The sequence below is a fragment of the Crocodylus siamensis genome, chromosome 1, assembly GCF_052110815.1.
Source record: "Crocodylus siamensis isolate JL-2025a chromosome 1, ASM5211081v1, whole genome shotgun sequence".
In the NCBI taxonomy this organism is placed as follows: Eukaryota; Metazoa; Chordata; order Crocodylia; family Crocodylidae; genus Crocodylus; species Crocodylus siamensis.
In genome coordinates, this window is record NC_143395.1 from 77,047,650 (window position 1) to 77,074,168 (window position 26,519).

At 42.8% G+C, this 26,519-nt stretch overlaps 1 protein-coding gene across 2 annotated transcripts in view; it reads left to right on the plus strand.

Moving 5' to 3' along the window:
• The first annotated feature begins 8,100 nt into the window (after positions 1-8,100).
• FHL5 (four and a half LIM domains 5) overlaps positions 8,101-26,519 on the plus strand; it is a 42,690-nt gene continuing 24,271 nt past the window's right edge. The window contains exon 1 of one of the 2 annotated variants that reach the window (XM_090037067.1): positions 8,101-8,190. The gene's annotated coding sequence lies outside the window, so the exon portion shown is untranslated. Of the gene's footprint in view, positions 8,195-26,519 lie in introns of both variants that reach the window. The other variant, XM_090037074.1, reaches the window with a different exon arrangement.

Here is a 26,519-nt window from a genome sequence, read left to right on the forward strand (position 1 = left end):
GTAGATCAATGACTCCACAGTAAGGGAGGGAGTGGGGCTGGGGCTGGTGCAGGCACTGCACAGCCATGGCAGGGTTCAGGATGGAGCCATGGCTCATCTGAGTGGGGGGGAGGGGGCATGGGCAGCTCCTGCCACTGTGTGCACCCTGGCGGGGGCACATGTGCCCCCCAGATCTAGGCAGGGCAGACTGCAACTGTGGACTGGGGCTAGGGGTGCTCTGGGCTCTTCCTGGCAGGGGCTGGGCCAGGTTGTGCTCAGAGCAGGTCGGAATGGGTGGCAGCACTGGGAGGGGGTGTTGAGGCTATGGCAGATGAGGTGGCTGCAGCCCCCCTAAGCCCCCATAGCTGGCACAAGCACAGGCCAGCCCAGCCCCACGAGAAAGAGCCCGGTACCAGCCCGCAGCTGCAAGCCGCCCTCTCCCGCACAAAACTGGGGCATGTGTCCTCCTTTGCCCTCCCAGGGTCTGTGCAGTGGTGAGAGCCACCTCCCACCCCCCCATGTGACCCCTGGATGAGCCGTGAATCTGTCCCCTGCCCTGGCCAGGCAGCACCAACCCCTGCCTCAACCCCAACCCCACTCCCTCCCTAACTGCAGGGGCTTTAATCTGTCCCCCCCATTCCTCTTCCCTTCTCCCTCCCCTTCCACCACAACGGACTTACCAGCTAGACACTTCTCTTCAAGCTGCCAGGCTGCATATCAGAAATTGGATTGGTATCAGCCAATATGCCTCCTTAAAAATAGGCTCTCAGTATCAGCCCCAAAAATCTCTTATCAGTGCACCCCTACAAGGAAGGAAAATAGTTGTCCTGGAATAACTCCAGGTGTGAACATGTGTATTCTGGAGCATGAATATATTGTTCCTGTTTTAGCTTAACCTACTTTCAACACTGAGGGTGAAGTTACATGGTACATTTGAACCGTACTAAATCCGTGGAATGCTAAACAGTGTTAAAGTGTTTGATCAAGCTGTGAGCAGTCGCATGTCATGGGTACTGTTGCGGGTAGGTATTATTTCATAGACATTAGGGCTGGAAGGGACCTTGGAAGATCGAGTCCAGCCCCCTGCCCAAAGGGCAGGAAGTCAGCTTGGGTCATAGGATCCCAGTAAGATAAGCATCCAACTTTCTCTTGAAGGTGTTCAATGTAGGTGCTTGAACCACCTCCGATGGCAGGCTGTTCCAGACCTTGGCAGCTCAGACAGTTAAGAAATTCTTCCTTATGTCCAGCCTGAAATGGTCTTGCAGTAGTTTATGACCATTCGACCTTGTCATCCCTTGGGGTGCTCTGTTGAACAACGTTCCCCCAGATCCTGGTGGTCACCCCTGATAAACTTATAGGTGGCCATCAGATCACCCCTGAGCCTACGCTTTTGCAGGCTAAAGAGTCCCGTGGCTCTAAGCCTATCATCACAAGATCTGTTTTCCTGACCTCTGATCATGCACATGGCTCTTCTCTGGACTCCCTCAAGCTTCTCCACATCCTTTTTGAATTGTGGAGCACAAAACTGGATGCAGTATTACAGCTGCGGCCTCACCAAGGCTGTGTATAAGGGGAGAATGATGTCCTGGGATTTGCTTGAGAAGCATGTATGGATGCACGCCAGCGTTTTGGTCACTTTACTAGCCACAGCATTGCGTTGCAGGCTCGTGCTCATCTTGTGGTCGGTGACCCCCAAGTCTCTTTCTTCCATAGTAGCACTGCCAAGCCTATAAGGATGCTGCAGGTTTTTCCTCCCAAGGCGGAGAACCTTGCATTTTTCAGTGTTAAACACCATCAGGTTCTTGTCCACCCATTTGGTGAGCCTGTCCAGGTCAGCCTGGATCTCCCGCCTGTCTTCAGGTGTGGATGCTTTGCCCCAAAGTTTGGTGTCATCAGCGAACTTGGCCAGTCCACTCCTGACTCCAATGTCCACATCGTTAATGAAGATGTTGAACAATATGGGTCCAAGGACAGAGCCTTGGGGGCTCCACTCATCACAGGACACCATGATGAGTGACTTCCATCAATTACTACCCTCTGGGTCTGACCACAGAGTCAGTTTCCCAGCCAGCGGATCATGGTGGAGCCAAGGCCACAATTGGCCAGTTTTGCCAAGAGGTGATCATGGGATACCAAATCAAAGGCTTTTTTGAAGTCAAGATATAGGGCATCAATCTCATCTCCCTTGTCCAGGTGATAGGTCACCTGGTTCTAAAAGGAAATGAGATTGGTCCAGCAAGACCTACCCGCAACAAACCCGTGCTGGCTGTCCCTTAGGATGTTGGCGTTGGCCAGTCCATTAAGGATGGCCTCCTTAATAAACTTTTCTAAGACCTTCCCTGGGATAGAAGTCAGGCTGATGGTCCTATAGTTAGCCGGATCCACTTTCCTCCCTTTCTTGAAGATAGGCACCACATTGGCCTTTTTCCAGTCTTCGGGCACTACACCAGAGTGCCAGGAGTTTTCAACGATCCGTGCCAGAGTCTGGGCTATGATGCTCGCCAGCTTCTTGAGTACCCTGGGGTGCAGATTGTCAGGGCCGGCTGACTTGAAGGTATCCAGCTTCTCAAGGTGTTCCTTCACAAGGTCAGCATTAATGGAGGGCAGGGGATCTTCGTCACCCGGACCTCCCTGTCCTGTAGTGGGCATGGGCGTCCCATGAGACTGATGAAAGACCGACGCAAAGTACCCATTTAATAGGTTGGGTTTTTCCTGGGTGTCAGTTGCCCCATCTGGTTTAGCAGGGGTCCAGTGTTGCCCTTGCTTTTTTCCTCCAGCTCCCCACCTATCTGAAAAAGGACTTTTTATTGTCCTTGGTACTCAAAGCTAGTTGGAGTTCAGTTACAGCCTTGGCTTTCCTGGTTTGCTCCCTGCAGGACCAGACCAGTGCAGCGCTATTATAGGGTTTCGGACTTCTTTTGCCTAGTCGTTTACCCCCTGGTGATGTCAGGGTGAGATCTTAAGACAAGCATTACCTGTGTGAGTGGTTGGTTGTTCCCTCCCTCCTGTCATATCTTGATGTTCTTGTTGGGAGACTCTCTCTGCGGGTATCCTGTGGGATCTCACTTGTTTGAATTTTTAGTGGGGCTCCAACCTTCCTTTTACCCCACCCTTTCCACATCCAGGACCAGAAATGGCATTGTTGCCTTGGAGCTCGCATTGCTGGGATGATGTTCTCACCCAGGCTGCCTGGTATTGGTATGTGCTGCTCCCAAATTGTCAGCCTGTCCTCATCCATTCTTTGGCACGGACTAACATCCCTGTGACTGACCTTGTCGCAGATTTGCTTTAGGCAATTCTTTCAATAATAACATAGGAATTAACTTAATGTACAATTGACCAGCCTCCACTGATATAAACTTGTGGCTATTGGTTCTTGCTACACTCTGAGTGGAAGTTCTCAGTGTCTCACTGTGCTCCCAGGTACCCACCCAGCTAGCCACCGCTCCTGGCCTCGATGCTGCTTGGGACTTTGTGTCCTGCCGCATCACTAGGGCTTCAGCCCTTCTAGGGTCTACTCTCACCCTGATGGATCCCTTCCAGGCTCCGACTAGCCTCAGGTCCAGTTGGGGCTTCCCTGCCAGGCCTGGCATTGCCTTCTGGCTCCCGTCCCCACTCTTGCCGACCGGGTACCTCTGGGTTCCAACACTGCCTGTCCAGTTGGAGCTCTGGGCCCTTCTCCATCCAGTTCTTCACCAGGGTGCACAGCTGGCTCAGCTCTCTGGGCAAGCCGCATGCGTCTTCCCAGCCATCCTTCATAGTTTCTAGGGTTGGAAGGGACCTGAGCAGATCATCTAGTCCAACCCCCTGCCATGGCAGGAAAGAATACTGGGGTCAAACGACCCCAGCAAGATGTGCATCTAACCTCCTCTTAAACACCCCCAGGGTAGAAGCCTGCACCACTTCTCTTGGAAGTTGGTTCCAGACCCTAGCCGCCCTGACCGTGAAGTAGCGCCTCCTGATATCTAGCCTGAATCTACCCTCTGCCAGCTTGTGACCGTTACTCCTGGTCACTCCTCGTAGTGCATGGGGGAACAGGGACTTCCCCAGTGTCTCCTGGTCCCCTCTGATTAGTTTATAGCAGGCCACTAGATCTCCCCTCAGCCTTCTCTTGTAGAGGCTGAACAGGTTTGGGTCCCATAGCCTCTCCTCATAGGGCCTGCCCTGCTGCCCCCGATCATGCGAGTGGCCCTCCTCTGGACCCTCTCCATGTTGTCCACATCCCTCTTGAAGTGCGGCGCCCAGAACTGGACACAGTACTCCAGCTGCAGCCTGACCAGCACCGCATAGACGGGGACCTGTTTGAGATGCACTGGGGGGACCTCCTTGGACCTGCTTCAGATGCATCTGTGGATGCATGACAAGGTGCAGTTGGCCTTCCTGACTGCATCCCCACGCTGCCGGCCCATGTTCATCTTGGCATCAGTGATGACTCCAAGATCCTTTTCTGCCTCTGTACTGACGAGAAGGGAGTTCCCCAGTCTGTAGGTATTGTGCTGGTGGTTCCTCCGCAGGTGCATCACCTTGCACTTGTCAGTGTTGAATCCCATCCTATTCTCCCCCGCCGACCCCTGTAACCTGTCTAGATCTGATTGCAGCCTATTCGTCCCTTCTAGCATGCCCACATCCCCCCACATCTTAGTGTCATCTGCAAATTTGAACAGGGTGCTATTTACCCCCTCATCCAAGTCACTAATAAAGATGCTGAACAGTGCGGGTCCGAGGACCGAGCCCTGCGGAACCCCACTGCCCACATCCCTCCAAGTCGAAAATGACCCATCCACTACCACTCTGGGTGCAACCCTCCAGCCAGTTGGTGACCCATTTGACTGTGGGGGTCAACACCACAGTCCCCCAGTGTCTTAATGAGAATGGGGTGAGAGACAGTGTTGAAGGCCTTCCAAAAGTCCAGGAAGACTGTCCACTGCTACCCCTGCATCTAAGGATTTGGTGATCTGGTCGTAGAAGGCCACCAAGTTGGTCTGACAGGACCTGCTGCTAATGAACCTGCATTGATTGCCCCTAAGCATACTCTCCCCTGCTGGCCCCTCATGGATATGCTCCAGAATAATTTTCTCAAAAAGCTTGCCCAGGATCGAGGTAAGACTAACTGGCCTATAGTTTCCCGGGTCCTCCTTCCTCGAAGATGGGAACCACATTGGCCCTCTTCCAGTCCTCTGGGACCACACCAGAGCACCACGAGTGCTCCTAAAGCCGTGCCAGGGGTCCCGCAATGACCTCAGCCAATTCCCTCAGTACTCTAGGGTGCAGAGCATCTGGACCAGCTGATTTGAATACATCCAGTGCTGCGTGCACAGCTGGCTTAGCTTCTCTGGCAAGCCATGGGCAGCTTCCCAGCTGCTCTTTACTGGGGTACACCAATGGCTCTGCTCTCTAAGTGAGCCGCGTGAGGCTTCCTGGCTCTGCCTCACCTGCTCCAGCTCCTCCGATCTTCACAGCCACTTTGTCCAGCTGCTCCATGGCTCGCTGTTAGCCCCTCTCCAGCCTGGCATTCTGCTGCAGCTTCGCCTTCCCAGCAAGCCACGCTGAGGCTCTCTGTCTTGGCTTTCTCCTCTCTGTCATTTCCCCAATGCTTTCCCCAACTCTTCCTCTCCCAGCGTGCCCTCTCCTTTTCCAGCCCCTTCACTCCCCGGGCCCTTTTCCCACCCTGATCTTCAGGCTTAGGCTGGTCTTGAACTGCCAACCCCGGGGCCACCCTCTCACTCCCTGCAGTGTGAGAAGAGGATAGTGGAGAAAAACCAGGTCAGCAGTCTTCTGTCCCTTCCCAAATATCATTTCTTGCCTGCATAGCTATTGACTTGCCACTAAAGGCCTGATGAGTGGGGATTATGGCTAGGAGCCAGGATGCCTGGACTCTTACCTCTGTTCTGTGGGGGAGGGAGAGGGGCTGGAAGCAGTGCTTCCTGGGATGCTGGAGGACTGTAACTTGGTTGTTTGAATTCCATGGAGCAGACTAGGAGCTAACTGTTCATTTATGATTTGGAAGATGGGGTTGAATGTACACAGTAAATTTGCAGGTGACACCAGGCTGGGTAGAGTGAAGTCTGCACTTTGGAAAACAGAATTAGGATTCAGAATGTCTTTGATTAATTGGAGAAATGGTCCAAAATTAATCAAATTAAATTCTATAAGGACAAGTGCAAAGTCTTGCACTTAAATCAGAACAATTAAATGTGCAAATAGGGACTGGGGAATGACTGCAGTACTGCAGAAAAGAGCCATGGTAGGTATAGTGGACTGCAAACTAAATATGAGCCAAAAGCTTGTTCTTTTTGCTAAAAAAAATCCAATGGCATACTGGGTTGTGTTAACAGGACTGTCACCCCACCCGCAAGTCAAGGGAAGAGACTCTTCCATTCTGTTCAGCACTGATGGAGTACTGTATCTAGTTCTAGGCACCACATTTCAAGAAAAAATGTGAACAAACTGAAAAGGGTCCAGCAAACATCATTAGAAGATAAGAAGTATTCAATAAAAATGATTAAAAACTAGGAAACATGACTTAGAAAAACAAAAAGATTGGAAGATTGGAATTGTTTACTAACTTAGTAAAAAGACTAATGGTTGTTATACATGGTGAGAAACTTATTTCCTGTGGTATTTCATTCTATACATGGCAAGAACATAGTGTATGGGTGTGTCTACACATTGCCCTCCGGCAACGTAGTGATCGCACAGGGCTACACATGATCACCAGCTACATCGCCATAGTGACCTGCTGCTATGGCGATGGAACAGCAAAATCTAACCATGTACTTCACGTATGACGCAGTAACCACCCTTACTGCGCCATGCTTTAGTACTTCTGAAAGGTAGTACTAATGCATGACACGGTAGCAATGTCACCATATGGCAACATGTAGACATGCCCTATGGGTGTGTTACTTTGATTGGTATTGGGTTTCTGACAAAGAGATTTGGATGATAATATGCTGCATTTTTACTTGACAATTTTTGGAGTATAATCTTAAGTATCTGCTAACATTTCTTTAGAAGTGACAATTAATCTTCATCTAAGATGTACTAAATGCTTTTGTTTAAAGAAAGGTGAGATACATGAATTCATTGTAGCTCTCGCATAAAACTGGGCTCCTGCCCCATGAAACATTAGCTACCAAACCTGATGTAGCCCTTCAATATATTGTATGTTGTATTAGTGGTGCACAGAGGGCCTGATGATGTAAAGTTGAGTGGTTCAAGCCATAACTGAACCACTGTTTAATTTCACTCTGGTTTTAATGGATACAATATTCCTGGTGAATCCATGCTGGTAGTTCCTGATCCTCTTGTTCTCTAGGTTCCTCACAATAGATGAATTTCTCCTCCAGTGAAGTTCAATGAAGTCCCTATACAAAACGGGGATTTTTGCTGCCCAGTGTCTGCAGGAGACTGTCTGTTCAGGTTGTTCACCTTATCAAACATGGGGAAAATTGCCCTTTACCCGTTTTAAGTAGGCTAGATTTGAGAGCATTGAGAGGACAAAAAGGAGCCATTAGTTCTTGTGACTGGAATGGTGGTTGTTGTCTCTGTCCAGAAACTTTTGGATATGAGATCCACATCAAACTGGAATAGTAATGCCAGTGGTACTGAAAGACTGTGGAGTTTTTGTCTCATCCTGCTCTGCCTCTTCCTGACAAATCCACTTCAGAACACCCCAAGGATTGAGGAGGGGCGTGGGAGTTTTGAGTTTCACTTCCCAATCAAGTACCATGGAAATACTGCTGAAAGTCAATGTACAATGGTTAAAAAATGAATAGGTTCATTTTTTTTTGCAATGGTCGTTTTTTGGGGATTTGTTTTTTTGGGAGGGAGAGCTATGTGGAAGTGGGGGAAACAGAGGTTTTGCCCAAGTGTTTTTTCTTTGAAAAATTCTCAAAACTCATTCTGAGACTTGCTCCTTTAAGAACTTCACATATGATATATATTTTTCTACAGTGTGCGAGCATACTATGTCAAAGAATTGTTTTGATTTCAGAGCCGAGGGAGCCAGCTATGTGCATGTCACAAGGGCTAAGGGAAACGAGCTGACCCTCAGCCTACTTCCACAGAGCCAAATTCTGATGGGATTCTTAAATAGCTTTGGCAAACAATTCTGTTTCTTTTGGACTTGATGAATGTTTCTGAAAACATCTTATTTTTCTTCCTTTATTTTGCTACACGGTCACCAACAGAAGCAGCTTGAAATCGAATGTAGGTATTGTATCTCTTACCCTTACCCCTGTTTTATTTGAGAACGTTTTGAAATGCCAGGGTACCAGGTGACCAATGGACAGTTTGTGAACAGCTAAGCGAGAATTTCTCTTTACACATGACTTCTAACTTCATCTTTGATTCTGAATAGTCTGTTTTAATTAGTGACTTAATGTAGCTGAAAGCATATGCTGTATATATCAAAAAGTAGATTTTTCCCGAATTTTTCCTTTAAAATGTACCTTCTTCAAATTTCCTGCAAAGTTGTATGAAAATTTTAACAATTTTCTTAAGGTATACCAGGAAGAGGCTCCAACATTAGTTTGAAAGTTTAATCATATCCGTGCTATTAATTAGATTATTAATTACTATTATTTTATATATTTTTTAAAAAGAGCAACTAGAACAACTCTTCAGGAAATTAACAAAATGTATGCTTGTTTTCTTATAAAATTGGGACAATGTGTGTTGGATATTTATCTACCATTGGGGGAGACCTCTCAAATGTCCCTTTAAATTTCATACAGATTTAGAATTTAAAGGATTACAATTAGGTTGAAGAGATGTACCAGTGCATAGAAAAAAGTTTTGCATTTATGGGTAAAGGGATGGAAATTATCCATAATTGAAGGACAATACAATATGAAATCAGTGCTATCTGATTTCATATAGGTAGTAGAGAGCACTATGTTTGGTGTTATGTTCATATAGGTAGTAGAGAGAGTCATTTTTCCTTTTGAATACAAGACCAAAATTGTACTTAATGGTTTTATCAAACACAATTTATATTGTAATCACAAATATATTCTAAAGTATACTATTTTATAGCTTTCTGTATTTTCAACATATTTGTTATACACTCTGAAGCTCCAACTTTTAGTATTTGAAAACGAGAAAATTGCAGGGCTTTTGAAAGAACAACTGATCAATTTTGACCCATGGTATCTCAAGGTTATTTGTAGGCAAAGTTTGAGGAATAATTTTGATAGCTATCATAAATCCCTTAAGATGTCCTATTGCCCACATGCCAGCCTTCTTCACAATTTATTTTCTGCTGTTACAGTTTAATTTTAAAAGTTGAAGTCTATATAAATAGCAAGAGATGGGATCAAATTTACTTTTTGTGGGTATTTCCCTGTCAGTTTTCTGAGAGGTGCCACATAGAGAAATTCTAAGAAATCTCTTTCAGTCTAGTTTCATAGTTTCTCTTTCATAGTTTTTGTGGAGCCCCCAACACTTTGGCTGCGATGGACATGGAAAACTAACATGATGCATCTTGTGGGCAATGATGCCTCTTGACTCAGCACAGGAGTGTGCAGAGTTTAAAGGCAAACACAGTTTAATTTTGGGGGTTTTTACATCTGGAAGCAGCCTTTGTAAGCAGGAATAATGAAATGCCACTTATGTTCCATTTTTTTATTTGCATTTATTAGGAAGTGGTCATCTAGATCTGTTGATGTGGCTTTGAAAATCTCAGTCCATGTATCTTATAAGACTTCCATTAGGGAGGGTTTGATATAATAGGAATGAAATTAATAGGATTCTTCGGAAATTGAACAGCACTGCACAAAGGTTGCTTTGAAAACACAGGAAATCTAATGGAAAATTATAAGAAAAAGATCTCTCTCATAACTCTTTCAGGTATACAGTTTTATAAAACTATAAGATAACTGACAAAGTAGTGGCTCGTCCCACCTCATTGTTTCCAGTGCTAAGGCTTTTGCTGACTCCCGATAATCTGACTTCAGAAATTTCCCTCCATTTGTTTCTTGGTCTGACTTGGCTTTTGCAACTCTCTGCCCTGAAGCTGTATTAATGTTTCCTGTGTCAAGTTCTTTTTTACTTCAGTTTCTTTTTGTTCCCCCGTTATTCTAGTCATGGTACTTCCAGTAGTTCTCATGAAATATATATCAATGTCCTTCACAATCTTATCTCTTCTAGCTGCCTAGTCATCCTGTTAATTAATTTGTACATAAAACACTTTGGATAATTTATCATCAGTTAAAACGTAGTTGTACATACATGCTAAATTGCAATGGAATTTGCTCCAGTTATGCCGTCGGAAGAACTTGTGAGGCTAAATAGACACTCTTCAGCTTTAAAGGTATTAATCTATGCCATCCATAGCATCTGTCATGATAGATGATGCTTACAAAGCATTGGACACTTTTCAGCTTTTCTTACTGTAGACGATCCATTATCTTGCAGAATTATCTTCTATTTTGGATGTATGTAAGAGTGCACCCAAGTAAGTTTCATGTTATGCATAATATTAGTCATATTTTAACATTAGCATATGGTTTAACACAGCTAATGTTAGCTTTGTTAAACCATAACTGCTGGTTTATCAAGTTAATAACTGGAACATTTTAGTGCACCGGCTCTTTACCAGATCATACTACCCAATGTAATAATAATTCAGTCTGAAATTATCCATCAGAAGTCATCCATACATTTTTAAACACCCAAGGGCTTTAAAATGATTGTAATGTTAAGTCTTATTTTGTAGTTACTACATTAAGTCTGGCTTATTTTCCTTCTTTATCACAGACTTTCAAGCAAGATCTTGCTCAAGTCATTTCACTGTTTCCATGACCTATCTGTAAGATAAAGATTTTGCAGCATCCTCTTCTGTAAAATGAAAGTAGTATTTGTCTCACAAGGAGACAATGAAGAGTAGTGTATTAATAATTGATAAAGTGCATTGGAATCAAAGGGTTGGAACTGAAGCATGGAAGTACTAAGCATAGTGTTTAGTAGGTCCTGTAAACGAGCTAGCTGTGATCCTTTAATTGGTCTGAAGATTATATTCAGCTCATTTTTGGGACTGTTTTTTTGTTCATGATACAACTATTATTGACGCCAAATGGTTTTAATTTTTCATAGGAAAACTAGGCAAAATCACTTCAGTGGAAAGAGAAAACAAAAATAAAAAGGACCATACTACAATAGTTGGCTTGTTTTTTTACTGTTTTGATTTGTGTTGGTTCCCCACTCCCTGCACCACCCTTTTTTTTTCTTTTTAGCTGGGTAACTAAATTGGTTTTCACATCAGGCTTTAAAACATCTGCATTTCTTCTAACCTTCTCCTTTGTGCTGCTTTCACAGCTGCTTTAAAGTGGGCTGTTTGCTTTTAAAAAATGAAGCTAGGAAAAATGCACATTATAGTTAGTTACTCTTGCATTAAACAGGGATTTTTATCTTGCTTGCTGTATCTGTTCTCAGAAGATAGAGTACTCTTCACCTTTCTTTTATTTCCTGGACTAAAATTAAGTTTTTTGTCTGTAGCTGTGAAAGGCACAATATAAACCTATTTTTGGTAAAGTTTCAAAGGTAGCATTCATCTTCACTGGCATCTTCTGAAGTTTTATTGCTTATCATTCCTGGAAAAAGCTGATTCATTTCATTGCTTGTAAACTCCTTCACTCATCTCTGTATTTGAGGCAATTTCCACTATTTTTCCCCAAGAAGACTTCCATTTCTGAAAGCAACCCTCCTTTTTTTGGTGTGGGGTATGGGAATGGGTTCCTGCAGAACACTAATACTATCTTATTAAACACTGATTTCCTTGGTAGTTTCTCACTATTTTAAGCTTGCATTTTCATCTTTCCTTATGCTATTCATACAGGAGTTCATAGGAGAGAATCAGGTCATTAATACCACTTTTAAGGAGTGCAGCTTGGCTGTACAAGTGCTTTTCTATCAGACCTCTCATTTGCTCTGATTTCTTTCACTGATTGAAATAACTGTCAAAACTCCCAGGCCAGATCAAAACTCAGTCTCCATTTTGCAACTTTTGCATTCTGTTTAGTTTTATTAAAATACTTTAAATTAATTTCCATATATTTAGGGGTCAGGAAAGGAGGAGGGCTCTTCTACTCATCTCCAAGGAGAACATCAATCAACTATTCTTATTACTGACAATTACTAATGTTAGAGAAGCTTTCAGGATTGGGACCCAATTTATTAACATTTCCAACCCCTTCTCTGTATGTCCCATAACCAATTTGATAATGATATAAAAGTATTTCTTTTTCAAAGCCAAAATGACATATCATTTTCTAAGCCATGAGGAATCTATAATCTAGCCTAAACATCCATTTGGTACTAGATCTAAGACAGGCAGTCTCTACTGAGGGGAATATCCAATTGCAAGGTAAGGCTAATTAAAACATTTCTTTTCTGAAAAACAACATTGACTCTTCCTCAAAAAAAAAGATGGTAGGTGAAACCCAAAGTGTTTCCACTTCTCACATTTTAAATCACTGTCACATCAGTTTTGTAACTGTCTCCTCCTAGATTGTTTGATATCAAACTTGACTGAGCCTAGGATAGACTAATTTTGGGTTTTTTCCTCTCTCCCCTTCCTCAAGAAATCACCTTTGTTGCTCATACTTTCTTATCCTGCAACACAGAGATTGAATAGAGCAGTGAGTGGATTTCTTGCTGGAGCAAAGCCACTGAAACATTGCTGGAGGGTGCTGAGTGCACCCAAAACATTAGATTTCTTTTTGTAGTCCTGAAGCCCTTGTCTATGGTGATTAGTATTAGCCTAGAATTCAATTGCGATTAACAAAGAGAAAACATAGTTTTGCAACTCTCTCAAAATACATTATATATTTTTTAAAAGCCTTAGTTTTTCCCGGTAAAAGAATCTATGCATCCAGAAATTATTCTTTGTGTCCAGTAAGGCCTTTTTTGTGCTATGGCTATGTTTAATGTATGGTTAGCAAAATACTTGAAAATCGTATCCTATGTTATACGGCAATGCAAAGATTATGTGAATGGAACTAGAGCACTTTCATAATCGTTGACATAATTAAGACCAGAGTGTATTGACTTTTTTTTCCCTACCCCAGAAAAGTTTTGACATTTTAGATGTTTTTACATGTGTTCTGGGGGTGGAGGGGGAGGCACTTGAATTACAGTGGCTTCAAGAGCCACTTTAACTAAGGCGCCCAGGGTGTCTCATGTATCGGCATCAAACCATACATGAAAGCCCTCACCGCCCCACCACAATGTTGAAGCTGATGCACAAAATGCGAAGGCTGGCTGGATCATGCTAATTAGTACGCTCCAACAGACTCAAATAAATGAGTCTGGTCCAACACGCTGTAATTATAGTGCATTGGAACAGCCCCCCAGCACTTGTACAGGCACCCTTTGTTTTTGTTCTAAAACTGGCTGTAAACACAAAACAGAGATTTTCCCCTGCGGACAAGTTTTTACACAGCTGCCTTTCACAAGATCTCATAGACATTCCTTCAGCTGTTTTGGCCCATTTTTGAAGACCTCATGGTGGACCAGTTGGGTGCCTGAAATCAATGGTAGTTTTCTTTAAGTATCTAAATATTTTTGAAAATTTGACCCTCCAGCCCTGGCCCAACAGAGAACTTTAAGTACAGACTTTATTTCAAGCACATGAATTGTTTCATTGAAATCAGTAGGATTTCTCATGTTCTTAAAGCTAAGCACATGATCTGAGCTGAAAGGCCGAGTTTGGACCAACACCTACAAAGTTTGTACAAGTTTAATTTATAGGGAATCTGTATTTTTGTACCCCCCACATACCAACCCACAAAGAACAGAGGAAAGAACCCATAAGGGTTTGTATAATTTAGAAGCAGCCAAACAGTTTTCAAATATTTTACCAAAAAAATGGAAAATAATTATTCACACAGGCTTTTCATGTTAGATTTTATCCTGGAACCACATCTTCTGGTTTTAAAAATAGGCAAAAATGTTGAAAGACCCTAATCTAAAGAGGTGCAATGAGTAACTGAAGTATGTTTTGCATTTCAGTGTTTTCATGACCCTAAAGATGACCATAGTCTAGACTAGCATCTAGACCATAGTCTAGTCTAGCATCTAGACTATATGCTTTGAAGTTAGTGTCCATGCCAAAATAAGTGAAGTCAGACATGTTGTGTAAGTAAGGCAGGTTTATCACAAATGAAAGGAATGAGCTAAAATTTAACAATAATTCTAACCCTTTCTAGTTTTATGGCTGTTGATTAAGCTTTTAGAAGTTCCCTGCTTTCTGAGAAATTGAGGAGGATTTGGATTCCTGGATTACTACTTTCTGGGAGAGTTGAGTGGACAGGATGCAGAATACTCTAGTGCCAATCTCACTTGTTGACAAGCACACGTGCATTTTTGTCCAGACATAGCAATGACAAAGCAAATGTTTGTATTTAGACGGCATCTGGGATTACATAGCACCAATTGTGACTGGAGTGTCAGGGCACTGCTGTCAGATATTTTATAAATAATAAATTACAGTTTATGTTGATTCTGTTTCAAAACTTCAGCAGATCATCTCCATCTGCAGATAGTCAGCAGCTTTTTTGCGTTCTTGCCAGAGACGGCTTCCAGCTGCTGTTTCTTAAATCTAAAGTCTAAATAACAGGTTTACTACGGGGGCCTTTCTCAAGCGTACCTGCAGGGTAGTAAAAACTATTCGTTAGCAGCATGCATACAGATTAATTATTAAATATTTGCCAATTATTTACATGAGTACAAATCATATTGGACAAGCTGGATGTTGCTAGTTGAAATCTCTGAAGTAGTGTCAGAATACTAGCTATCTGCACAGTGTTTGAGAGTCAGCTTAGCTTCTCACTGCAGGTATACTAGTTCGCCTAATGTATAACTGCAACCCCTTACCACACACACTGACTGATGTAAAGAGTACAACACTAGGAGTTATATCCAGTGTAGAAATACCGGTGGCTTAGAACAGAGTAGAGACAAGACCTGAGGCAATAAGAAGAAAAGTGATGGAGTTACTGAGATGTTAAATCAGGGGTGCTTGCTTGGAGAAGCAAAGATAGATCCTGAATGCTTGTATCCTCAAGCATAACTCAAGAGAAGAACTGCCCACATTTTTTTTTAGTTTGTTGGGCCTTTGTGTGTTTATTTTTGACCAATTCTGACATCTGTGAAAATTATGAAAAAGGTAAAAATTTCAAATAGCCCTTCATTTTTTTGACCAGCTTTACTTGAGAATTAACACATTTCCAGAGGGTGGAACACCGTCTGGGAATATAAAGTTGGCCAAAAATATAGGTTCTTGTCTTCTAATTTCAGAGGCTAAATAAAACGTCCTTACAGAAGGATTTTAGAAAGTTTCATCTAAATAGTCCCATTTCCTTTCCTATATTGGATGCAGATGCAGTGGTCTAGATCTCCCCAACATACCAGTGCCTTCAGCAAAAATTATTTGAAATGATGAAGTATATGAAAATTAGGGAAAACAAAAGACAAGTTATATATGTAAAGGAAGCACGTGCCGGGTGCACAGCATGATTGAAAATAAAATTGCACTCAGCTGGAAATAATCTAGATAAACTATATTGTTTAGGATGTTTTGCCTAGGTGCAAATGCACCTCGTTAGTAGTTCCCCCCACCCATCTCCTGAGCATTGTAACAGTGATAAAAATCATCATCATTGCTTCTGTTCAGCTTCTTTAGAGCTGAGTGTACAACTGCTTCTTTCTTAATCATATGCAATAAATGAAGGGGATGTGATTCAAGGACAGCTTGCCTTAGGCAGTTCAGGAGATTTTTATTTATTTAAAGTCCTCTAATGGACTATGCAGGCCAGAGACTGAATCTGTTCTGTAGATCCAGGGGAGTTTTGTGGCATTTTGATGGCTTCAGCAGCAAGGAGCTTTGCCTACATAGCAGCTGGGTAATAGGGAAAGGTGATGGCAGCAGCAGAACAGCTAGGAGTTGGTGAGAGTAGTGGCTGCCGCTGTGGTGGTGCCATGGGTCAAGTTGGAAGTAGCATATACTTAGACCTCAGTTCTGTTAAAGTGCCTTCCCCAAACACCAAAATGTTGCCCATCCCTGGGCTATGTTATTTATTCAAGTTCTGTATAAATAGGAAGGGATAAAACCTAAAGTCAGGGGGAGGGGGAATTATGCAGAACAGGGGAAAGGAACACTGATTGAACTAGGACATTAAGGCAACAAAGGGTTGCCAGCTAACCAGTCAGGAGATGGGCCTACAATGGAAAGATGAAAGGAAGATGTAGGCAATTGAAAGATAACTCTGGGGACTGAGAAGGAACCCAAGGGCCAGAGGAACTGGCATGTGCCAACGGCAGGCACTGCAAGAGGAGAGCTCAGAGGTAATAAATGGACTAGAGGGGTATAAATGGAAAGTAGTCCAGGGAAGAGAAGGATGAAGTCAGCTGGAATACTTAACCTCAGGAGCCTGAGCTGGGACTTAGGCTGTCTCACTCACTTAAGACCCATTACATCTACTAATCATTGAAGAGGCTTTATAATGCCCATCTTAGCTGAGTTAAAAGACTACTGGACACAGGCTGCACAAGGAAAGCATTTTCAAATGTCTATCCTTCATAAACTGTTTTATATCCAAACATTGTATAAAGTAGTGGGGGCCAACCGTTTTGTCAGGATGCCACAAATTAGCTTCATACCATTGCTAAGTACCACTGCCATCTCCTGCCCCTGCCCCATCTGCTGCTCTGCTGTCTGTTCCCTGACCCGTCTACTCCTGTGTTGCTTGCCCCCTTCATGGCACACGCACATGCAGACTCTCCATATCACTTGTCACAGATGCTGCAGGTTGGTCACTTCATAAAGCATGGATGGTATAAAGCAGGGCAGAGCAATTAATTTTGGGTGGAGGGCCACTTACTGAGTTTTGGCAAGCCATCAAGAGCCGCATGACAGATAGCCCAGGGCAGATAAATATTAATTTTCTAAATTTTTAGGGGCCCTATGGGTCAGATAGAATGGCCTAGTGGGCTGCATCCAGCCCATGGGACCTCATTTTGCCCACCCCTGGTATAAAGCAAGGGTCTCAACAGGAAAATAGTGATGAGTACAATACTGACCTTGATCAAACCTAAAAGAAGATAACCAGGTGATACTGAGGCACTCTTAACAAAACCAAAGAACATTATCTTATATAAAGAGAAACTATATATTCTTACATGAAGTATCAGAAAAATATTAGATATATCAAAGTGTCCTTTGTACCTGTCCCGGTACTGCTTAAATAGCAGCATGAGGAATAAAATCTTCTTTCTTGTTGGTTACCAGATTTGTGTGGGCTTCATTATATCTGTTCAAGACCCTTCTATTAGTGGATCTCTCTCTGTAATTCTTCAAATTCTCCACATCTACTTTATACAGGAAAGGTCTTACAGAATTTGCACCATTTGTATTCCACCTTCATCTGTTAAAAACTGTAGGCAGAACAGCTGGCTCTTTTCATCCTACTTTCAGACTTCTTGCAATGAGTACCCTCAGACTACATTCCAGATCCTGACCCTAAAGACATCCTCATGAGTTACCTTGGCAACTTCTCTCTGCCATCTTTCAAAATATCATAAAACAACAGTTCTTAATTCTGTCAGCTATATGTGACAATTTTATGCACTTAAAAAATCAATTGCATTTTACCTTTGCGCCTATAGTAATTAGAGGCCTGCATAGCCTTTGTCAGAAAATGCAGTGTTTTATGATGGCTAGGACACAAGTAACCAAAGGAATGCTGAAGTTAACACTCCAGTCCATGAGAGCTCATAGCACCATCTCTCTGGAGATTTCTGAACTGACCTCCCAGAACAAAGGCTTGCTTCCAGCAAACTTAAAGTAAACTTATTTCTTTAGAGATTAGGATCGAAACACAAGAAAAATACTTCAGCTACATAATGCTTTTATAACCTTATTTATTCATTGGGTCATGGATGAGTGATAGTAGAGGAAACATGCTCCCATTATTTATTTATGACAACTTTGATTAAAAGTACTTCCCAACTATTCCCCAGATTTCTGTTGTTAAGATTTTTTTCAAAGTCTGTCATTCTTCTTCATATAGAAGCTTTATGCCCAACAAAGGGCCAAGTTCTGTAGTCCTTACAAAGTCTTATTGACATTAATGAGTTTTATTTGAGGAAAGGATACAAGAAAGCATGCAATGTGCCATTCTCCCCTCCCCCCCCCATTGTTTAATGATTTTCATGTGTTCCCATGCAAAGTATCTCTATTATTTATTGACAAAGGATGAACCATTGAGCACTAGCTTAGAACTTGGGAGACCTTCATAGACCAGGGGTGGGCAATTATTTGGGCCCATGGGCCACATAGGTAGTCTTGGCGAGCACAACAGTGCTCTGCTTTGCACTTGGCTGGCTGGGATGGAGTTGCTGGCGGGTGAGGAGCAGCATCTGGGACTGGGGTGGGTGGCTGGGGCTGAGACAGCATAGGCCTAGGCCCCAAGGCAGAGCCACAATCCGCTCACCACATACCTGTCACAAGGCATTGCAGGCAGCAGATCACTACTCTGCCCCAGCTCCAGCCTCCACCCCACAGTGTCACTGCCCCATGATCCTAGTCTTGCCAGCCCATCCCACTCCTGAATTTCACTCCCCACCTGCCTATGGCCCTATCCCATCTGCCCGGTGGTGCTCCCTGCCTGCATGAATCCTGCCCCTGGCGGTGGGTGCAGGGTGGATGACCTGGGGTGCCCAGGCAGTGGGGCCAGGTTCAGCAGACGCCACTGCCGGGTTTGCTGGGAAATGAGTCCAACAGCTGCACTGCCCCAGCCCTGCTACGCACCATGGGGCAGCAGAACTGGCCACATGCACCACGGCCCAGGCTGCCATCCGTGGGCTATATTTTGCCCACCCTGTCAGACTTTTCTCTATGACCTTGATCAGTCTCTCTGTGCCTCATCTGTAACACTGGAATAATAGCATTTTTTTACCTCGGAGGGGGTGTCCTAAAGATACACATTATGAAGTGCTTAAATACTAACATGTATGGAGTGACATATAACTTGATAAGACTGATATACAGTCTAGATTAATCATAAAAGAAAATCCAGTGACAACCATGGGTAGATCTAGGATTTTGAGAAGGGGGATGCAGGTAGTGTGGTGCATCACCACATAATACAATACACATTTTTCCAATTGAAAAGAAACTAGAAGCTTTACTACTGTGTTAGCAGTCTAGAGCAATATCAGTTGCATTAAAATCCAAGCAAAAACAAATATAAATGAGTTTGGAGGGGGCCGCCTGCCAGTTCCACGGTGGGGCACACACCTACTGCCATGCTGTTACCCCCCAGCATCTCAGCATGTGAGCCTCCCAGACATTTTCCGTGACCCCGAAGTGCCCCTCACTGTCCTTTATGCACTGCCTATGCCATCCCAAATGCCTCCTGGCTCTACTGCATCTCCTGTTATGCTTCATATCCCTCATGCTTAGCCCCACTGAGTCCTACCCTGCCCCCATGAAGCCACTGCACCCTGCAAATATTCATCCCTCTCATAACCCAGCCCCCCGACCCCTATCTCCCTCATGCCCCAGTGAGCCCTCCCCTCCATCCAAGCACCCAAACTTCACTGTAGTGTTTCATACCCCTTGGCTACCCCCTCAATCACAACCCTTCTTGCTCCTAAATTCCATCACACCCCATTCACCCCCATGGCCTCTGTCAGCCACAAACCCCATTGTATCCTCACCTACCGCACTCCCATACATGCACGTGCACCTCCTCACCCCACACTGCTATATCCCACTGGCCCCTGTCACCTCAAAAGCCCCTTGGTTCCTCTGACCCCACCAAGGCCAGCCCCTGGGAGCTCCTTCCCCTCAGAACCTCTCCTAAGCAGTTGGGCCAGCGCTCGTGGCTCCCAACCACAGGGCAGGTGAGTGCAGAGCTGTAATTTCCCCTCCTTCCTGCACAACTGATCCAGTGGTGGTCTTCATCCTCAACATAGAAAAACAGTTGGAGTCAGAAGGACTTGCTTCAGATATTTATAGCATGCCTGTCTGGCAAGCCCAACCCCTCTGGATCTGCCTATGCCTGGCTTTATGCTGCCCTCATTGCACCACTGGCCAGCCTTCCACAGCCTTTGTCATCTGATGCAATGAATATCCCAGGAGAAGTTACTGCTGTAACTTGCCTCCTCATTTCACCTTTGCAGCACCCTCTTGCCTCTGACTGCTGCACCACCACATAGCTATACTTCTCTTCACAGCTATACCTGCCTTTGCTATGGGTTAAGATTCCCTAGGAACAAAGCCACTCAATGCAGGTCCCTAGGTAGCAGTACACCTTTATTAGACATGCAAGGGGTGAGCAGAGAAACATTACTAGGAGTAAATAAGACAGGATAATTGTAGAGGAAAGAGAAGCTTGATTCGTGGAAGGGAAAGGAGTGTTAACACCTATGGAGTGAAGAGATTAACAGGAATCAAGTAGACCATATGAACCCTGAAGTCACTTGCCCCCCAGCCCCCAACTATACCTGAATAGAAATGCAAATGTCTGTGCAAGTTGGTTTGTTTTAAATTTTAAGAACTTAAAAGTGGGAGTTCAATGGCATCATCATGCCTGCCTGCCCCTCCTTGGATATGCCTTGGGTGACAACTACTGAAAGAAAACAGCGGGGGAGCTGGAATTTTTTTTTCTGACAACAAAATGGCTTATTGGCATTTTTTGAATGCATGAACATGAATTCTTGCATTTTTGTGCTCGACTAGAACTTTTTGCCTGTGAGCATCGTACTTCAAGAAGCACTGCAGGAAAGCATTAATAGCCCATCTGTTGATGCCCTGCCTTTTTTCTTTCTTTTTTTTTTTTTTTTTGATAACCTGACAAATTGATGCTTATAGATACAACACCAATATCTGTATATTGCTCCAAGAACACATTTATCCTATTGTATTGTCCCTTCCATAATTTGTCAAGTTCTATCTTGAAATAATTCAGATTTCTGTCCCCAACTTTTCCTTTTGGAAGAGCATTCCAGACTTCATTCTTTTGATGGTTAGAAGCTGTCTTCTAATTTCTTATCTAAATTTGCCTGTAAGCATTTTGTAGCTATTTGATTTAATTCTGATACTATTTAACTTAAATAGTTCTTCCTTCTGATATTCACTCTGCAAATATATTCATCAAGAGTAATAAATTAGACTGGCTTAGTTTAGCAAATAAAGGTTAACAAGGGAACAGATTAATCTCCTCCCATAATATAGCTTTTCAAATGCCCTAACCATCCTAGTTGCCTTCGTACCTGTTTCAGTATAAATTTTTAACATGAAAGTAAATGATTGACCAGAATTGAAAGTAGACCAGAACTGTATGCACTATCAATATTCCAGTAAGGGGAAATCTTAATAATGACAGCTGAAGACGCTTCCAATAGATCTTTGCTAATTTATAGCTAAATGAAAATGATAAAATATTGTTGCTGATATAATAGATATAATACTCATTTATTATTCCATATGTTTCTATCAAAATTAGTGGTAAAGGGCACAATATATTTGTGGCTTGGTGGGAGAGACTGTATTTGTGTTGTTTGGTACAAATGCAATGCTTATCTCATGGTAAGCCTAGGGAGGATGGTTTATGATACTAATCCACTCTCTTCAGAATTATTACCATTCCTTAATTTATGTTGGATATAGCATTGCTAGTGTGCATGGAAAACAAGATGATTATCTTAACCACTGAAAGGTAGCAGGCTGCATACCTGGGAAGAATACAAGTACAAAGTCATTGTCTGGATCCCAGGAAATTTGAAGTCAGTAATCAAATTCCTATTATAACACTAACTGGTATAAAATAGGACATAAAATAACTTCTAATATTTTTTTAACTGATCACAATTCTTATTGATTTCAGTTACAGACTATTTGACTTTTTGCTAGACAGTTTCCTGATGGTGGAAGATTTAGAAGTTAGAAATATAATAAATCATTTCAGCTCAAAGCTTTTTTAGTGTGCAGGGTCTTCAAAGTTTTCCACAGTTTGTGCCAAATGAAGAAGTCATTATTTTTTATCTAAGACAAGCTTTTTGTATTCCTCTCTTGCCCCTACTTTACTATCATGCCACAGTCCCCTGGGGAACAGAATAAAAACATTGTGTCCTCAGCTTGAATTTACTGTTAATTGGCTTCATCAGTTACACTTTCTTGTAGCTTAAATATTCCTTAACATAGGAAGAAAAAGAAATTCTTTAGAGATGTGGTATGGGTATGAGCTGGACAACGGACACATGAGAAAATAGTTGAATACCCTAAACAGAATAGATGCTGTTCTAAAATTAACTCCTTCCTACTTCTTATTAGGCTTTGGGTAAAGTTACATGTTACACTTAGACCATCCTAAGGGCACTTAAAATGTAAACATCCACACATTAAAGCTCATTAAAACTCAGGTTTAGTGCCCTCTGAGCATCTCACTCAAAGTTATACCACTTCAGGTAAGGGATACCTGGGCTGTGCTACCTAACTTATGTTAGCTAATTTCAGTCTGCTCCACAGAGATAAAATGAGCAATTTGCAGTCCTCCAGCATCCCAGGATGCACCACTGCCAGTTCTCTTCCTACCCTCCCAAGAACAGAGACAGAGCCCAGGTGTCCTGGGTCCTAGCCATGCCCCTGCTTGCCAGCTCCCTATATGCAAGTCAGAATTGTGCAGGCAAGAAATGGCATTAACCCTTAACATGCAACTGCTCACAGCACATTCGGTCTTCAACATCGCTTAACATTCCACAGCTTTGGTATGATCTAAGTTAGTTCTCAACCCTTTTTAGCCTCAAGCCACCCCTTGTTAGACTTCAGGCACCCCTCAGAAAACGTCAGCTTAGACTTCACTCTGTTTCATTACTGAAAAATACTAAAGCAGTGGTTCTCAACCTTTTTAGATTCAAAGTTTTTCTTGATAAACCAAAAGCGCCCCTCATTAAAATCAAAGCACCCCTCAGAAAATGTCAGGTTTTAGTTTTCACTTTATTTTTGACTACAGAAAAATAAGGCTAAGAACAGTCAACTGGTTTAATATGACACTGATTGGTCTGGGATATGACACACATGAATTGTTTGCACACAAGGCTTTAAATGTCAATTGCCCCAAAATAGCTACAATTTTTCCAAAACAAAGTGTTAATTTGTAGCATTCACAGGTACTTAATGTTCTTCATCTGTAAAGTCTGGGGTTTGCCACAAGATAAAACACTGTAATTTGAACCAAGCTGGTTGTCTGTTTCTAGCATAATGGAGCAATTCTTCTGTAGCAAAGAACTCAGACAACAGCAGGTCAGAATGGTTTGAATGCATTTTTGACATTTGTGAAGGGTGCCTTGGCCCTAGTGAGGGGTGCCTTCAATTTATTAAAGGGAGCTTTGAGTCTAACACTTCCCGTGGTACCCCATGGCACCCAGTTTAAGAATCACCCATCTAAGTATAATGTTTGATTTCACCCTTTCTTATTTTTCACCCTTTACATATTGTTTATATCAACTGTAATTTACTAAATAGTTTAGCAGTATGTGAAAACTTTAAGGGACTTTAGTCAGCTGATATCTAAATATTTTAAGACTCTTTATTTGTTCTTTTTATATCCTCTAACTTTTCCTGATTGTTGGCACTAACTGCAGATTGACACTCACTGATGAGTTAATAAACTATAGATTTTAATGGGTGCAGCAGATGTTTCTAATTTTGTTTCACTGGGAATGTTTTGGATTCTGTTTTCCTCATTCCCAGGAACGAAATCCCAATTTAGCCAAGTGCTGTTGATTCAACTCTCAATAACAAGATTTAAATAAGTCTCCATCCCCACAAGGCTCATAAGGTTCACAGTTCCAAGCATTTACAGGCGCCCAATGTTTGGATGCTTATCCAGACCTCTTTGACCTGTAAAAATGAAGGAAGAAAAACTCATGAGACTAGGCTAGCAGTAGATTTATGGCATTTCCAGCAACTGGCTGGCATGGAACTACCAATTTTCTCACAGTATTCTGGTACTGCCAAATCATGTCCTGGATGAAACATTGCAATACAGAAGGATGAGAGAAAAGCAAAGGGCTAATTTTTTTCCAACAACAGCAAAAGAGAAATTTGATTTTGAGTCAGCTAACTTAGATTTAGCAAAATTATATTTAGACTTAGATGGTCTTAGCAAAGCAGGCCAGCTAATTTAGATTTGTCCATTTTATATTTGTTTAAGATGGACTTCAGGTTTTCCAGGATGAGGATCTAAAAGAGAGAGAGAGAGAAAGAGAGGGACTGCAAAATACCATCTGGGAAACTGTTAAGCAGGAAAAGTGTAAATCACCCCACACTAGTAGTCTCCAACCTTTTCAAGTAGCAGATCATCTTTGGCATTTTAAAAGCAACCCAAGATGCACCGTGTGTTGCTGCCCCCACCCCCCGGCCTAGCAGGTAAGTCTGTGGGGAGGGAAAGAGGGGGACAGATTGAGGCAGACAGAGAGAAAATTATTTGGGCACGCACCACCCCAGCAGGTAAGTCCCACCAGCCAGGGCCCCACTCAGTTTATTCCTGCTCCTGCCTCTGTATCACTGTCCCTCACCGCAGGGGCCTCAATCTAGCCCCCACTCTTTCCCTCCCCCACGGACTGACCTGCTGGGCTGGGGGGTGCATGTGAATGCACGCAGACACTCAGCCCCCCACCCCAACCTCAGATCTACTTCAAGAGGCTCCAAGATCTACTGGTGGATCAAGATCCACTGGTTGGTGACCACTGCCCTACACCAAGACTTTGCAGCCTTGGTTTATCAACTGTTCAATCAGTCACTTTCATTCTGGGAAATATCTTTCATCCACAGTGCCTCATGTTCTGAATATCCATTCCCTAGAATACAGTACAAAACATTGTACCTGATATATTTCAGGGAAGACTAGGGGGATTCATTTTATTTATTTATTCTTTTGATTAATATGCCATGCTTCCCAACAAGGTACAGGGCAGCTTACAGTACAAAAACAGAATAACTTAAAAACAGGAGAGCGACAAGAGAACCAAAACAACTTAACAAGGTAATAGAAAATCTCTTAAACATGCCATCTTAGTTTTGTTTGGTGCATGCTTACCCATATGCAAAGGTCTTATAGTGCTTCTGACAGATTTTTGGGCTTTGGCTGTGGCAGACTTTAAGAGGGAGGGAGTTCCAGAGCTGAGGACTGCAGAGAATGACTTCAGCATGTTTTCACCAACCAGACCTGGTTTCGTAATGGTACTTATAGGACATTGCTCTTGTCTGACCTTATGGATCACGATGGCACATAAAGATGTCATAAATAGGTTTAGTTTCTCTATGGCACATTGTTTCACCTATATTCTCCTCTATCCTCACGTATTTCTGACGTCCCAAATTATGGTAAAAATGCAAAGTTTACAGGATTATGTTCCACATTCTGTCTCTCCTCGTTATCTTTTAGAACTCTAACAACACAGAGGAAACCCTAAAGTTTATTAATTTTCTGCAACAATAATTCTGTATGGGGGAATGAAGTAGAATGAAGTAAGGAATTTAAATGTTTTTAGAGGAAATAAAATTACTTCTAATTCTCATGCATCTTATAATTATGTCTGCAGAGCAAATTCCAGGGAGCGAGAAGGGCTATTTAAGCTAAACAGTATCAGCACAAGATCAAACATGGAAAACCTAGCTATGAACAAATTTAAATTAGAATTTAGAAAAAAGTTTCTAACAAGCAGAGGAGTTAAGTTTTGGAATGATCTTCCAAACAAAATAGTGGCAAATCTGAGTCGCTTGCAGGTTTATGCAAAGGGAATATGATGGGACACGTGATCTTGGATCAATAATCTATATATAATCCATACATTGTGTGGATTCAAGTATAGCATATCTTACCATTGTGTTAGGAGTGAAAGGTACCTATCTGGAGGTGCCCGGTAATCCCAGGCTTTTACTGTCACCTGCATGTTCCAAGAAGAAATTTGTTCATTCCTGGGTGCTTTATTGGGTTTGGCACAGAGGAGGGTGTTTTCCTTTCTCTAAACATGTGGACATTGGCCACAGCTGGAGTGGGAGTTTTGACTTGGGTGCTTCTGCCAGTATTTGAAAGCATATCAGGTACCTGGCTGGACAATCCTGCTGTTCCATTCAGGGTCAAGCCAATAGCCAGATCTGGGGTCAGGAAGGAATTTTTCCCCAGGTCAAATTAACAAGGACTGCAGGGGTTTTCACCCTCTTTTGTAATGCAGGGCACAAATTAATGTAATAGCTTCTCTTCCACTATAGAAGCAAGCTAGTGGGTGCAGACTTATCTTCCTTGCTTCCCCCCCCATGGCACTCTGTAGGGTATCTGGGTGCTTGTTTTCATAACCTGCTTTGTTACTGCGGTGGGTGTAAGGGGCTGGAGTGGGCAGTTTTTAGATCACTGGAAAAATGGTTGCACAAATGATGGTCTACTCAACATCCCCAAAGCCCCATTTCATTCCCATGGATTTTCTTTCTATTCTTCTTATCCAAGATGTTTATATATCAACAGCAAAGAATG